This window comes from Orcinus orca, chromosome 7 (genome assembly GCF_937001465.1).
Source record: "Orcinus orca chromosome 7, mOrcOrc1.1, whole genome shotgun sequence".
Lineage (NCBI taxonomy): Eukaryota > Metazoa > Chordata > Mammalia > Artiodactyla > Delphinidae > Orcinus > Orcinus orca.
The window spans coordinates 75,694,285-75,707,288 of NC_064565.1; the positions used below are offsets into that span (position 1 = coordinate 75,694,285).

Consider the following 13,004-nt stretch of genomic DNA (forward strand, 5'->3'; position numbering starts at 1 on the left):
CATCTGAATTCCTCTTTGTCACACTTTCCCTCATGGTCCAGTAGTGTTGGAGAGGCCACAGGCATTTTGGGGATCCAACTAAGAAGCTGAGTTGGGGATACATTTATTTTTGATTTGGTGTGGTATATTTATGTGGTTCACAGTCCATTCCACATATAGTTAAGATACTGCTAGCAGGCCTAGCGTAGGGATAGCTTCCAGAAATACACCTGCCCAGAGCGCTGACTTGATCCAGCATCATAACACAAAGGTTCAAGACTAAAATTTATTTATTAACATGAACATATCCAATGTGCCTTGTAATGAAAATATATAGGTAGTGGAGAAAATACAAGATTTGAAATGTATGAAACCGGAAACTAGTCTGTGGAAAATTCTTCCAGTCATCAGCTGTGTGCAACTGAATGGGAGCATTAGGTTCTCACTGATGCTTAGTCAAAATATATATTGATAGAAGTTCTCTTCTGTCAGTCATGTTTGATGAGACAGTGCACACAATTGTAAATAAACCATACATTCTTTTTGTTTTTCGGTGGGAAGCACATTAAATAGAATTGTCAGTTACCTCTACTTATAGAATACAATTTGTAACAGTAGTGAAAACAGGAAGTACTTCAGGGTGTGAAAATGCTTGCTTTATGCATATCAGTGTATTGGATTATATTTTAGCATATCTGTTTTATCTTATTCTGACAGTCTGGTGCTTTCAGAGCAAACAAAATGCAAAATTCCACCAATGCAGCAAAATTGCTTGAAAAAGCTAGTATTCCAATAACAACACTACCGTGCACATATGCATCAGTCAGCATATAAAGTGCAAATGCAAAGCTCAATATGAAAGTGCAGCCATTTAAAAATGCACTTAAATTGCTCTTCTTTATGCCTTAATTTTAGGTTAGTTGTGTATATTTTTCATAATTATTGATCATACCAAAATTCAAATATAACATGAAAAAAGTATGCTAGTAGAAGCCAAAAACATTAACTTTAAAAAGATTGGTTAAAACTGGGTTGAAAAAAAATTTCTATATTTATGGCATTTGTCAGGTTTTTATATTTAAATTTATTACTTCTTTCATTCTAAGTAAATACTAACACACATACCAAATTTGTATTTTTGATTTCATAGTCTTTTTCTTATACAAGACCTCTCAAATTGAATAAGTTTCAGGACCCACAGAATCTGGAAGTACCCCTGTGTAAGGACAAAAACGAAATGGATGAATAATCACATTCATGATGACTTAGGTAGGAAAGTGGAAATTACTGTAAAACATTTGGATATAACTTAGATAAAACTGAATGACAGCAGAGTTGCTCATGTCATGGTATTTAGAGCTATAAGTGAATCTGAAAAGTACGTAGTTTAAAGTTTTTATTATAAAGTATTTGAGATTTAGAAAAAGTAAGCAACTTGCTTGGTTACACAACTAGCAAGCACAAGAATGGGCTTGGAATCCAGGTTGAACTGCAACGTAAGCCCCATGTTCCTGGGCCTGGAACACGCGGGGCTGTGGAGCCAGGGTCGACTTGGGGGCAGGGGAAAGCCTGCGTTCTGCACGTGCGCAGATGGCCCCACTCGCAGAAGCATCCCGCACTTGGTTCCTTACTCTGCCGTCATCTTCATGAAATTCTTAGTAAATTTTGAAAAAAGTGGTCCACATTTTCCTTTTGTGCTTGGCCCCGCAAATTACGTGGCCAGTTCTGGGTAGAACAAGTGTGGCCCGTTACAATGGCCCCCGTAGGGCTGAAATGGTAAACCTTTACTCTGCCTGGATGTCACTAGTCGTGGGCTGCCTCAAGAAGGACATGACCCAAGGTGAGGAGACTCTCTGCAGCTGAGACCCAACCCGAAGAGGAAGACGAAGGAGACTTCCCGAGGGAGATCAGGGTATCACCTCCGTGACCACCACTGGAGCCATTTACTCCATGTTGTGTTAAGATCTTATCACAAGACTTTAAAGATAACTTTAGTTGCCCAATTTTCTCCTTCCTCATTGTAAGTATGTAAAGATTCCCAGAGGCTTAGTCATTTTCCAAAGTCACTTAATTTCTTAGTGAGAAAGTTTCTTAGTGAGACAACTCAAATTTGTTTGAAAATTATTCTTTCAAAATTATGTTAACTGTACTTTAACTTTACAACTTTAACATTAATTCCGTGCATTCAAGAAAAAAGACAAGGACTAATTTTCTACAGGGGTTTTAATATGCCAATCACTCCCACAGTAGCCAGTACAAAGAGACAATTTGCCTTTTTAAGTCAAATTTCGCTCACATTCCAAATAGACTCTCAGAGAAGGACATATTTTAGGAAGATCTTGAATTTAGGGGATTCTAGAAACAAACCAGTAATCTTGGTTATAAATTAGGAAATAAACCACTGGCAGCTATCGTATATAAAGTGAAAGACCCAATGCAAACAATATTTTGGCATACCAATGTTATTTCTGATGCTCTGGGGTAGGTAAGTGCAATCATAATCATGAGGATCATCACCCAGCCCTCCCCACTTCTCTTACCCTGCTCACTTTCTCCATAGCACTTATTTCTTTCTAACTTACTATTCACATTTGTTATTTTCATTGCCTGTCTCCTCCCTCTACAACATAAGCTCTATGACGTCAGTGCTTTCTGTCAGTTTTGGTCACCATTGTATCCCCAGTATAAAGAAGAGTGGCTAACCGACAAGAGGTGCTCTAAAATAAGTTGTTGAATGAATGAATGATTAAGTCCATAGAAATTTATAGAATTGTGACTAAAAATATAAAGTCCCTAAATTCACATTTGCATAATTAGCAAAGGCCAAGTGCTGTCATACTATAGCTTAACAAAAATTAACGTGGAGATGATAACGTAATACTCATACCCTTAAACACCCCACATTATGAAAATTACAGCATATACCCGTTTGAAGTTCAGCTTGTTTGTGAATGATTTAACTCTACTCAGGATCATGTTTTTGTTGCAATCTAAAGTGTATCTTAAATATCTGAGCAAAGTATGAAGAAGTTATTCTGAATTTTTTTTTTAATAGAGTAAAACCTAGAGAATAGTATCATGTGCTAGTAATAAAACTTTGTTTCTGTTTTGCTGATCAGAATATGATTAAGATCTTATCTTTTGCTGGGGGGTGGAAGGGCAGGGGAGAGTGAAGAAAGAAATGCTAAAGAGAAAAAGATATAGTCAGGCTAACATTAACACTGAAAGTACATATTTGGTATGAAGCTTATATCCAAACATTACAACCTCTTTATCAAAAGGTATTTATTCAAGAAATGTAATTAGATAAGCTTACAATTAGGTAAAGAAAAAAAGAAGGCACATGAAAGTTAGACAGGAGCAGCTCTTGACTCTTGTAAACAGGGGCTTCCCGTTCTAATAGATCATGTTCTTAAGAAAAATTCATTTACTTTTTTCATCTTCTTCTCTCCCCATCTGCTCCTCTATGGCAGCAAGGGTGAAAAATAGTGTATGGCAATATTATAAAGTTGGACTAGAATTTGGCAAACTAATAATGCTGGAAGCCCACTATAACTTCATTGTCTATAGAATAAAATTTTCTATAATGTGGATTTATTCAAGACTCAAAGGACATTTAGTTTTGAAATATGAACATGTTCATGAGACACTTACACCACACTCAGTACATTCTGAGTTATGGCCTTGAGGCTTTGGAAGAAAATTCCTAGAGTATTACTAGAATTGAGCATAAATAATGCTTAACTATTTCAGTTGATCCATGTAAATTACCTTCATTTTGTTGCCATTTAAATTTCCTCTTACTCTCAAATGGATTCTAACTAGTAGAATACATTCAACTGAGTATGCTTTAGGGTTTGAGCCAGATGTCCACAAACATTAGTGTACATCAGAATCATCTGAGATGACTGATAAAAATGGAAATTCTTAGGCCCCTTCCCCAGCGATTTGTAAATAATAGGACTGGAGGTGTGGTCCACATACTAAGAAACATTGGAACAAACACCTGTGAATTCCAAGCTTTTGCTAGAGTTAGAAATAGTGTTAGAAACACTATTATATAGCAAAGATAAGGAACAGTTAATGGATAAAAATATTATTAAGTATGACTTTTCATAATATATCCTCTAATACTTCTAGGTAAATGAAGAATATTTCATACCTTCTACCAGTTGTACCCTCCTAACCAGGAAAAGTGCCAATTCAAGGTTGTTCTCCTACAAACTCAAAAGAAACATCTGCGTACTAATAAATGCCAGAACAAAAATGATTGGGTAATTTCCTTCTTAGTCTACCAAGCAGACTAATCCTCAGAGAACCTAGACTGGGCACTTGAAAAAGCACTTAAGGGCTTGACTCTGGGCCACTGGACTTTGGCCAAGGCAAATCTGTCTGCTTTCCTCCTCAGAAGAGGCAGTTGTGTTTGTAGTTTAGGAAAGGAAATCACTGATGCCCAGTAGAAAGCCTCCCAGAATTCCAAAAGTACAGTTCTGCTTCAGGCTGAATGCAGAACATCACTGAGCATATGAAAAACGGATCTCAGGACCAGAGGAAGTCAGCATTGGTCCTGAGAGCTACTTTACATGAGGTTGCTCTAGTCTCCTGCCCTGAGAAATCCTCACTCACCCAGCACAAGTATTCCCAGGATGTATGTCAGAATAGTTCATGGGTAACATTCAAGGACTATGATAAATAAATTGTAGATTTCAATCAAAAAGGACAAATATCTGGGTTTTCTCCAAGTCATCCCAGGTGAAAATGTGCTCCTGTGAGACAGTTCTGTACTATAATATCTTACTATCTTGTGTTCATTAGAAAATAAAGTTCTCCAAATGACTTAGCACACAAGAAACCTTCCCCAAAAGAACTTCTAAACAAAGCCATCTTTAAAACGGCATCTTTCTTATCCAAATTTAAAGTCTTTTCTTCATCCAGACTCTTTCACACACAAGATTGACTGCAACAAAACGGTATGTTTGAACAATATTTTACGTATAAAACCAGTCTGGACTACACTTGCCTAATCTATAGTCCCTTCCTGTTTTTCCAAATTCAGATTATTCTCTTCACTCGTGGGGTCTCTGTGAATACTAGACCAAGCTAGGCAGTCAGGTCAGAAATAAGCCCAGAAATCTAGAAAAAGCTAATAAGGTTGTACTGAAGGTATGTGTGTGTGTGTTCACCAAAAGACATGTATGAAAACAGCCATACTGGAACTTATTCCTAATAGCCAAAAACCATTAGCCACCCAAATGTGTATCAACAACAGAATGGATAAATAAATTTATGGTTATAATTATACAGCAATGAGAATCAATGATCTATAATTATATGCAGTTAAGTGAAAACCTTACAAACATAACGTTGAGCAAAAGAAGTCAATATCATGTTGTTGGTACATACTCTGTATTTCTATTTCTGTAAAGTTCAAACTCAGGGAAAATTAATCTATAGTGTTCTAAATCAAAATAATGGTTAACTTGAGGGAGAAGGAGAAAAGAGATGGGTTGGATGTTGGCACAGAGGGGCTTTCTGGGTTGTTAAATGGTTTCATTTACTTATCTGGCTCCTGACTACATGGGTCTGTTCACTCTGAGAAAATTTATTGTGTGTATTGTACATAAAAGATATAACACTTTTCTATATGTACATTATACTTCAATAAAATCTTCATTTAAAAAATCCTATCATGTTGTGTAACCTCTGAGGAAAATAACATAAAAGTGGACTAAAGGAGATGAGAGGTAAGGGCAGGGAAGGGTTGTACCAGGGAAAGCTAGAAGAAAAAAGGAATAAGATGGAAGAAATATCTCAGAAAGTGACTGCCAGGCTTCTTAAGGGGGAAGGTATGGGAACTGAGGATAAAACCTAAACCAAAATGCTTTGAGAATACCAAAGATCAAGCCTCCAAAAACCCCCAAGCTAGTTTCTCCCTTAATAAGAAAACACATGTCAAAAATCAAATGCAACCAAGAAAAATAAATGGCATTGTCTTCCCTGACTAATGATTTAAAAAAAATAGTGAGCTGCTTAGCTCATACCATGCAGTGTCCCCAGAAATCAGTTGTCCTTTCAATTTAGATGAGATAGATAAAGCATAAAGAAGGAGAAAGATAAAATATAAAAGGGGAATCAATTTTTTTAAGGAAGAAAATGTAACTTTGAAGCATGAGTTACTCTAAGCATAATACCATAATTTTTTCAACTTGAAAAATCAAAAACATCTATATACCCAAAACCATAACTGGAAGTAAGAAAGATTTTAAGAAATCTGGGGAAATATCTGCAACTTATTTGAAAGGCAAAGAGTCAATATACGTAATTTGCTAAGAATACTCACAAACCAATAAAAATGTTTTAACAGAAAAATAGACAAAGGACACCATCAGGCATGTCACAAAAGAATACAAGTAAATGAAAAATGAATCATTCTCAATGCGTATCAAAATAATTATAGCATTTTGCAATTATAAAATTGGCAGGGGCTTTTATAAATATTAATAACCAGTGTTGGTACAATGCAGAGAAACGATGGAGATATAAATATTAAAACCATCTTGGAGGACAGTCAATCAAACTGAATCAAAACACTGTATACTGTACATACCAAGTTCAAGCTTGACCCTCAGCAATCTTCAAAGAGAATCAGGAAGAGGTGGTTATGTATGAACAGTGATGACAGCGACTCTAGGATCCAGAAGCTTGTTGGGCTGTTCTTGGGTATAACACCAATGAGGAAGCAGATGGCTGGGCTTTTAGGGACTTCTGATACATCAGGGGTGGTCCATGAGGAGGCTAAAAATGAAGAAAAATATTCATGACAAACGGACCCAAAAGCACCAGCAGCAAAATGACAAAAAAACCTCTCCTATCTTGAAAATAGTCTCTAATATTATTTTAACCTAAATATCTCTTACCACATCTTAATTATCACAGTCAGACTCTCAAGGAAATCTGTATTCAAATTTGGCAAAACACTAGTTGTGTTCCCTTTGCACCATTTTCCTAAAGAATAAAGCTGCTGTGGGCCTTTTCTCCTATTTACAACAAAGAGAATATAATCAGTGTTTTAAAAATAATTTTTTAAACGAAAAAGATACTTTTCAACTATGAAAAATAAAAAGAATTAACTGTTTTAAAACAAAACTAAAGCAACAAAAACAAGCAAAAAGAATCCTTCACATATAATACATGTTCCAAGTTAGACACTGAGTTTTGGGGATATTCTGGGTTTTTAAAATTTCTATGTTGTTGTGTTGTTTTGTTTTTTCCTATTGTGTTTTACTTTTAGAGTAACCACTGAGTTAAGCTACATAAGTATGACAGTTACTGTGCACTGTCTCTGACTGCAGGGCGCAGGTTCTGTAGTTAAACTGCTTGGGTTCAATTCCCAGCTCTTCTGCTAATAAGCTGCATAACTTTGGGCAATTTAAATTTTTTCTCTGTGCATCCATTTCCTCCCCTGTAAAATTAGGAAAATAATAGTAACATACCTGCAATGTTTTGTGAAAATTAAATATCGCTGCATAAACACTAAGGATAATTATTGAGGCAGTAAAAGTGCTACATAATGTCTGTCATTACATTTATATCTCTTAGCTGTTTCCACTATTACAGATAAAAAGCATAGAGCATGATTTGTTGGTGATAACATTTCCAAGAACTCAAACCAGAAAAGCATATGTAAATAACAAGAACTAGTACTAAACAGAGAAACGATAGAGGAGTGATGTCAGCAAGATGGTGGAATAGGATGCCCCAGACGCTTCTCCCTCCCACAGAAACACTGATTCAATAACACATGGACCAATTCCCTTTATGAGAAATCCAGACACAGTTAAGAGGCTCCTGTACCCCAGGTAAGCACAAAATCGGCCACACTGAAGCCAGTAAGAAAAGTCATGGCACTCTCTTTCCATAATCCCTCTCCCTGGCACAGCACCACACAATTGGGAGGAAACTCCCATCTCCTGGCTTTTCCCTGGGAAGGAAAAGAGAAGACTAGACCATCTAACATTCTGACTTTTCAGAGGGGCTTCCATGGGATTGGCTTCTGCCTCACCTGTCATGGAGTGTTAATGGAACCCCAGCTACTCTAGGCGGGCCACTGGGAATGAAAAAGCTGGGTGGCATATTGATGATCCAGAGGACCCACAGTACAGCAGACAGAGGCGAATACAGCTCAGCAGCCTCTCTCTCTGGAGGAAGAGAAGAGTGGAGCATGTGATCAATTTTCCAGCTTTTTGAGAGCCGCCCAAGGCACTGGTTTCTGCATAGCCCAACTCAGGGCTCTGACAGGACCCAGCATACTATGGATGACACTATAATAGAAAACGACAAGCCAATATTCCTGATGTATAGATACATAACTCCTCCACAAAATAGTAGCCAACCAAATTCAATAGCACATGAAAAGAATCATTCACTATGATTAAGTACAATTTATCCTAGGGATGCCAGGATGGTTCGGTATACATTTTTATACATTATCAATTGCTATGGTACACCATATTAACAGAACACAGGGTAAAAATCACATGATCATCTAATAGGTGCAGAAAAAGCATCCGACAAAATTCAACACCATTTCAAGGTAAAAACACTCCATAAACTAGGAATAGAAGGAAATTACCTCAACATAAAAAAGACCAAATATGAAAAGCCCACAGCTAACATCATACTCAGTGGTTGAATACTGAAAGCTTTTCCTCTATGATCAGGAACAAATCAAGGTTGTCTACTCTTGCCAGTTGCATTCAACAAAATACTGGAAGTCCTAGCCAGAGAAATTACGAAAGAAAAAGAATAGGCATCCAAATTGGAAAGAAAGATTTAAACTTTCTCTGTACACAGATGATAAGTAGAAAACACTAAAGATTCCATTAAAAAACTGTTAGAACTAATAAACGAATTCAACAAAGAAGCAGGATACAAAATCAACATACAAAAATCATCTGTATTTCTCTGCATTAACAACTAATAATCTGAAAAGGAAATTTAAAAAATAAACCCATTTACAATAGCATCCACAAGAATAAAATACTTAGAAATAAACCAAGAAAGTAAAAGCTTGTACAATGAAAACTATAAAACTTTGCTGAAATAAATCAGTAGGATGCAAATACATGGAAACACATCTGTGTTCATAGACTGGAAGACTTAATATTGTTTAAATGTCCATATTACACAAAGTGATCTACAGGTTCAATGTAATTAATCTCTTTCAAAAACCCAATGATCCTTTATTACAAAAATAGAAAAAATAACCCTAAAATTTATGGGGAGCCACAAAGGACCCCAATAGCCAAAACAACGTTGAAAAAGAACAAAACTGGAGTCCTTACACTTCCAACAGGATAGTAATCTTTAAAGTATTCACTAATTTAAGATGAACTCTTGCCTGTACAGTGCAGGGGTGCATACTGTCAGTGTTTCATGGCATTACCCTTCTTCTTTCTGAGCTACTCTAGCCAATCAGTGCCTCTTGTGATTGGCTTATCTGGGTTTTACTCCAGTCTTGTAGTCATCCAGTGTCTTTAAGATAGCTTTATAGATCTCTTTTCTGAAACATTATGTGTTGTTTCCATAATATGACTCTCAGAGGATATCTTAATTTATTTCCCAGTTCTCAGAGGAAGCTACTTGAGGTAACTCTCAAAAGCAGTCAATATACGATATAACACATTAATATTATTAACATGTAATGGAAAATTAATGGATCAATTAATCAGTCAATAAATCTGTGGAGGGAAAATCTAAGCCATAAAACTGTACTCAGAAGTACACATCATGAACAGAACCATGTTCATAACATTTTGCCTTTTCTATGCATTCGTATTTGCTCCCTCAAATTGGACTTCAAATCATACAGTTTTATCATTAAAATCAAATAGCTTGCCACTCAGATAGGAAGATCCATCAATCCCCCATTGTATGTTACCAATATTAATGTTTTGTAGAATTTGCATTTTCATTCTTCAGTTTTCTACAGGGTTCAGTGGTGCCCTATTTTCTTCCACATCAAATATAATCATCAACTTTCCTCACCATATATCCTCATTATTCTCTGAAATACAACACAGCTTTTGAAACTGAAGCTTAGAGAGGTGCGTTGCCTTGCCCAAGGTTAAACAGCTAGTAATCAGTAGATCCAGGATTCAAATACAGCTCTAGCCAACACCAAGACCTTCTTTTCACTGTATATAATATGCCTCACAAACAAACATGCCCTATGGGATCCTACTTCACTGTGTTCATTCTTGACTGAAAACCCATCTGTTCAAATTTCACCCATCCTTTATGGTCCAACTCAAACTTTGCTGCCTTTCTTTCAAAGATACATATTTTTTGTGAGAAACATCATTACTATAATGCTGAAAAATGTTAAACTGCAATATAATATTAACTTTAAAATATGCTTTCAAACATAAAATACAAAGTGTAAAATTTGATAACTCAATGGAACAGGTTGAACTTGATGATGAGAGGAAGGGACAATGGATAAGGGAAGGGGGCTGCAGAGAGGAACCTATCAGTTGATCCTGGAGATTCTGGGAAAGTGGGACACACACGTCTCAGTTCCCAGCAGCTTCCAGAGGAAGTAGGATGGAGCAGCCTGACCAGTCCAAGTCCTCCAATCTTATACTCATGGAGACAGAGCGCCAAATGGAGACACCAGAATAGATCAGCCAAGGAAAATAAGTGAATAATATGAGAGCTTGCCTTACGTATTTTGATGGGTTGGTTAGAAGGGCAGATAATAGAAACACAGTGAGCCCCTGAATGGATCAGGAAAATGTCACCACTCAGGGAGAGAAAGGTAAAGAAAAAAGCAGCATAGGAATGCTGCAGCCAAGTGAGTGGTAATCAATCCTTTTCTATTTGGTAAGAGGAATAGAGGGCAGAAGAATATTAGAAGTTTAGAGGAAGGAGAAGAAAGTGAGGTGGATATGTCAGAGAATTAACACAGCCTTTTCTGAAGGCCCAGATTTATCTTCATTGGTTTGGAGGGAGAAAAAAGAAAGGTGGGTAAGGAAGATAAAAAGGAAAGAGAGGGAAGGAAAACAAAACAAAGGTGAAGGAAGGAAGGAAGTGGGGAGGGGGGAGGAGGGAGGCATAAGAAGGTATTTATCTTGCAATTTTTCATATGTTCTAACATTGAACTGTAGGATTCATGACAATACTGCTTCTCATAACTTACAAGAATTCCAGGTTTCTTGAGAACTGTGTTCATGCTTTTTTTCTCTATTCAAATAATTCAGCAGACCACAATAGAGCCACAAAGAAGCAATATTTTATAAAGGGTGTTACTTCCTTGCTATTACCCACTCCATACACAGAAACTTCATTGTGACAGTTAGATAAAATCTATACCTGGAAGAGGTGCTTTAAATCAAAACTCAGATGGATTATTTAAGATGATGAAGCTCAAACTATGGTATGCTTACTATATGTGTTTTATTCTAAGGTTAATTTAGGAATGCTTAATTTTTTTAAAAAACTAAATAATGTATAGTTGGGAATCATTATGAACTTTTTCTTTCTCCTCACCAATTAAGACAGGTTCAACTCCTAGCCAAGGTAGAGTTTTCTCTTAGGACATCTAAGGAGAATGCCTATTCCTCGGCTTCCCAAGAAGCTCCTCTGTGTGTACCACTCTGTCTAGTGCAATATGGGCCTTGTGGAATGTCAACTCTGCCACTGGACTAGAGTTTTTAGTCTCAGACATTCTTTAAGACATTTCTCAATCTTAAATATTTATGAGTTGATCTATTTCAATATTAGCTTTCTCTAAAACTCTAATGTCCCAAAGATTTATGCATTTTTCCCAATTTCTCTAGAGATGTATTCTTTTTCTCTGATTATTCTTTCCTTCCTTCCATTGGATATATTTTAATCTTTCATATCTTAACTGTAATATGGTAAAGGAATATTTTTAGAAACAATTTTGCTAGGAAGAATAGTTCACCATATGATAGAGTCAAAGTTGAAACTGTATTTTCCCTATTGATGACATTACAACTTATGTTTAGTATATTTCCTTTTGCTGGAGAAACGTATGCCATGTACCATTGAACTATTTCATAGCTAATATTGTGGAAACCACAAAAGCACTTAGCTTAACAATGAAAACAAATTAGACTTCAATGAGTAGAATTCTGTTGATACTGCTGATTTTACTTATGGATCATTGCAAATACTTATGATAATATATTTGGTTATTTTAAACAGAATACATCATTTTATTTCTGAAAGAAATTTTTAATCTTTCTAAACAAAAAGCATATCATATGAAACTTTCCAATCATTCATAAATACCTGAAAAATCCATTTCTAATCCAGAAATATAATCCAAATTATACCAGGTCACACGTTAGTTAATTACACATTAGTTCTAGTTTGGTATCTTTGATTCATGTAATAATTTATTGAAAGACCTGTCCCAGCTATGTCAGAGCTGAGACCGGAAACTGTAGCAAATGGAAGCAGGTGATATCCCCGATAGCACTTAGCTACATGCTTTGGCTACAAGAAGCTAAGGAACCACATAGAAAGGAAACTGAACCTGTCCACATTTGGGCTTTAGTTATATACAGACACATGACAGACTGCAGTATGGGGATGTGGTAAAATGTAATCAAAGCCAAATAACAGGCCGATAGAGAACAAGGCTAGTCTTAGAGAAAAATCAGCATAAATGGTAAATAATTGTGTACAATGTACCAGATTTAGCAAAACATCTCCTTGGTGAGAGAGACTGACGGCTGAAGATAAAACCTTAAGCAATGTTTGAATGCAACAGCCTTAAGCAATGTTTGAATTCAACAGATCTAGCCTTCTGGACTGGAGAGGGCTGCCTGTGGTCCTTGAGAAAGAGAAAACTATGGCGCAAACCTAAAACAATTCAATTGCTTCTTCCTTTTTTTTTTTCTTTTGAGCTCTTGAATGTCTGAACACACCTTTAATTCTTCTTCTTCTTTTTTTTTTTTTTGGCTGTGTTGGATCTTCGTTGCTGCGCACAGGCT

General features: G+C 36.3%; 1 protein-coding gene across 1 annotated transcript in view; it reads right to left on the minus strand.

Moving 5' to 3' along the window:
- Nucleotides 1-6,767, minus strand: part of COL5A2 (collagen type V alpha 2 chain) — a 189,952-nt gene extending 183,185 nt beyond the window's left edge. Inside the window, exon 1 of the mRNA XM_033400263.2 lies at nucleotides 6,587-6,767. The gene's annotated coding sequence lies outside the window, so the exon portion shown is untranslated. The remainder of the gene's footprint in view (nucleotides 1-6,586) is intronic.
- Between the last annotated feature and the right edge of the window lie 6,237 nt (nucleotides 6,768-13,004).